We start from the raw sequence: 3599 nt of genomic DNA, 5'->3' as shown, positions 1-3599 counted from the left end.
AGTGATGCCATGTAGACAGAGAAGAGAAGTGGTCCAAGTACTGAGCCCTGAGGCACCCCAGTAGCTAGATGTTGCGACTTGGACACCTCACCTCTCCAAGATATTTTGAAGGACCTATCTGAGAGATGAGACTCAAACCACTGGAGTGTTGTTCCTGAGATGCCCTTTGCCAATAGGGTTGACAGGAGGATCTGGTGGTTAACCATGTCAATTATGCATAATTACATGCTAAGCCAAACCCTAAGCCGGAAGATTTGGAATCTGCTCTTGCCAGTCTTAGGGCTTCAACAACTGAGAGCAAGGCAGTCTCGGTTGAATGTCCACTTCTGAAACCAGACTGGTTGCTGTCGAGGAGGTTGTTCTGTGTGAGAAAGGCAGAGACTTGGTTGAACACAGCTCGTTCAAGTGTTTTTGCAATGAAAGGAAGAAGGGAAACCGGTCTGTAGTTCTCTAAAAGAGATTGGTTAAGGGTGGGTTTCGCCAGTAGTGGGGTTATACGAGCCTGTCTAAATGCTGAGGGAAAAACACCAGTGTGAAGGGATGTGTTAATGATGTGAGTGCAGGTACAACTGCAGGAGAAATGGCTTGAAGGAGATGAGATGGAATAGGATCAAGCGGACAAGTAGTAGGATGATTAGAAAGGATGAGTTTGGAGACTTCTGCCTCAGAGAGTGAAGAGAAGGCTGTGAATGAGTATATGTTTGCTGGTAAGATGTGCTTGACAGATTGTGGTGTGGAAAATTGTGCACTGATGGTTTTAATTTATTAATGAAGAATGTGGCAAAGTCGTCAGCTGTTAGAGTTGATGAAGGAGGTAGAGGAGGAGGACAGAGGAGCAAGGAAAATGTTTTAAAGAGCATGCGAGACTTAGACGAATTGTTAATTTTATGATAGTATGTCCTTTTAGCAGTGGAGACATTAGCAGAAAAGGAAGAGAGGAGTGACTAATACACATTTAGGTCAGTAGGATTTTTTGATTTGCGCCACACCCTTTCAGCAGCGCTGAGCTTAGAACGATGTTCGCAGAGAACATCAGACAGCCAAGGGGCAGAAGGGGTTGTACGGGCTGGCCTGGAAGACAAGGGGCAGACAGTGTCTAAACAAGATGTAAGAGTGGAGCAGAAAGTATCAGTAGCACTGTTAGCATCAAGAGATGCTAACTGTTTAGGGGAAGGAAGCGAAGATGAAACCATAGCAGATAGCTGGGAGGGTGAGAGTGAATGTAGGTTACGTCAAAAGATGACATGTGGAGGGGCATGTGTTGTGTCAAGAACCATGTAGGTGGATGTTGAAGTCTCCGAGCATAACTAGGGGAGTACCATCTTCTGGAAAGGTTGAGAGCAGCACATCTAATTCATCCAAGAAGTTACCTTGTGGTCCTGGGGGTCGATAAACAACTACAAAATGGATTTTAAAAGGGTGGGTAATACTGACTGAATGTGATTCAAAGGAGCTGTGAATACTCAGAGAAGGTAAAAGAATAAATTGCCAATCATTAGAGATAAGCAGTCCAGTACCTCCACCTCTTCCAGTCAGACGGGGAGTGCGTAAAAATGAGAAATTATTGGAGAGTGCTGCAGGAGTAGCACATCTCAACACAGTAAACAAAACAAGCATTTCCTAGCAATGACAACTGCGCTAAACTCTAATGAGACAAGAAATAAATACACTTATGATCTGCTTTTAACTTCCACTGATTGACTGCTTCTCTCAAATAGTATTTCTTTACAATGTCTTTTGCTAGCGCTTGAACACGCTTTACAGTTTATCACAACAAAGGGCTAAGCAAACGCAAAACACTGACAAGGTATGCAATAGAGTACGAGACCAAATGCAACTTCAGCACATCTCAACACAGTAAACATCCTATGAACGTCCTCTAAGCGCCCCATCAGCACCTCAAACCGGCCGCATGTGGCAGTGAACAGTATGTCAGCGGAGGAATAGTGAGAATGCTGTCAGTCATTGGGAAAGAGAGGCTAGGCCTCCATGCCTCACCGCGGTACACTGACTTAGGCCCCGTTTGATTTCAGGGGGCTGGTGTGCTGAGAAGAGAAGCAATGCATCAAAATGCCTGCACAGGGGCTGCAGATAACAGAGCTCAGCCTGAGGAATAATAGACTTGATTGAATTAGCCATCCATTTCTCGCCATGCTCATAAATCTGGGATGCCTTGATCTCAGTGGCAGCCAAAAGGGGCCTGGACTGAAAAGAGAGGCAGCCTCTCAGCCACAGCAATCACAATGTGCCTGAGCCCAGAGAGAGCCGCGTGTCACGCAGTTAATGCATGGCTGCTTCGCCTGTATCTAAAAGCTTCTCCCTTTAATCTGGGAGAGGGAGGACAGGGACCTTCTCCAGCTAGATTGAGAGAAGTCTCGGTCGCTGAGCCTCTGGATGGCAGAGGACACGTCATTATAACGTCTCAGAGAGTTTCAGAAGAACACAAATAGATACAACTAACAAATGTGCTGAACATTACAGTATATTGCAAAACATCTAAAGCATACGTCTGACAATGTTCTAAAATATTTTACTAGCTCAAATGACAGACCAACAGCTGTTCACTTCTACTGGAGATTCACAGAGATTGCTGCCCTTTAGTGAAGACCTAAACAAAAACTTCTCAGATATTTATATGTGAAACTGATAATTCACCCAAAAATAAAAATTCTGTCATTAATTACTCACCCTCATGTCATTCCAAACCCGTAAGACCTTCGTTCATCTTTGGAACACAAATGAAGATATTATTGATGAAATCCGAGAGCTCTCTGAACCTGCATAGACAGAAACAAGTCTCAGAAAGGTAGTAAGGATGTTGTTAAAATAGTCCATGTGACATCAGTGGTTCAACCGTAATTTAATGAAGCTATGAGACTACTTTTTGTACGCAAAAACAAAATAAAAATAAAAATAATGACTTTGTTCAACTATTTCTTCTCTTCCATGTCAGACTTCGATTTACGCTCATGAGAGTACCATGACACATGCGACACAATAAAGTCTTTTTTTTTGTGTTTGTTTTCTTTGCGTACAAAAAGTATTCTCATAGCTTCATAAAATTAAGGTTGAACCACTGATGTCACATTGGACTATTTTAACGACATCCTTACTACCTTTCTGAGACTTGAACTTGGTAGTTCCGTTGCTGTCTATGCAGGGTCAGAAAGCTCTCGGATTTCATCAAAAATATCTTCATTTGTGTTCCGAAGATGAACGAAGGTCTTACGAGTTTGGAATGACATAAAGGTGAGTAATTAATGACGGAATATTCATTTTTGGGTGAATTATCCATTTAAAGCTCATTACAACCGTGACAGAGAGTTATAAGATCTTATCAACAAACTTCAAGTCACTATTATCTTAAACTAGAAATCCACATTATCTTGATGTTTTTACTAGTTTGATATATCAGTTCACATCAGTACAGTAGTTATGTGCTTCTACAGGCCTTATTATTACTAATTATTAACAAACTATGCTATTCACATAAACCGCAAAGTTAAGGTTTCAAGCAGACTAGTCATAGTTGACATGATGACCACATCATCAGCAGTGCTGTGTTGTGTTCGTGTGGCTCCTCATGAACAGCTCTGTAT

The sequence above is a fragment of the Sinocyclocheilus rhinocerous genome, unplaced genomic scaffold (genome assembly GCF_001515625.1).
Source record: "Sinocyclocheilus rhinocerous isolate Xijiao unplaced genomic scaffold, SAMN03320098_v1.1 scaffold792, whole genome shotgun sequence".
Classification (NCBI taxonomy): Eukaryota; Metazoa; Chordata; class Actinopteri; order Cypriniformes; family Cyprinidae; genus Sinocyclocheilus; species Sinocyclocheilus rhinocerous.
The sequence above is the reverse complement of the archived record's forward strand: the minus strand, read 5'-3'. Positions refer to the sequence as shown.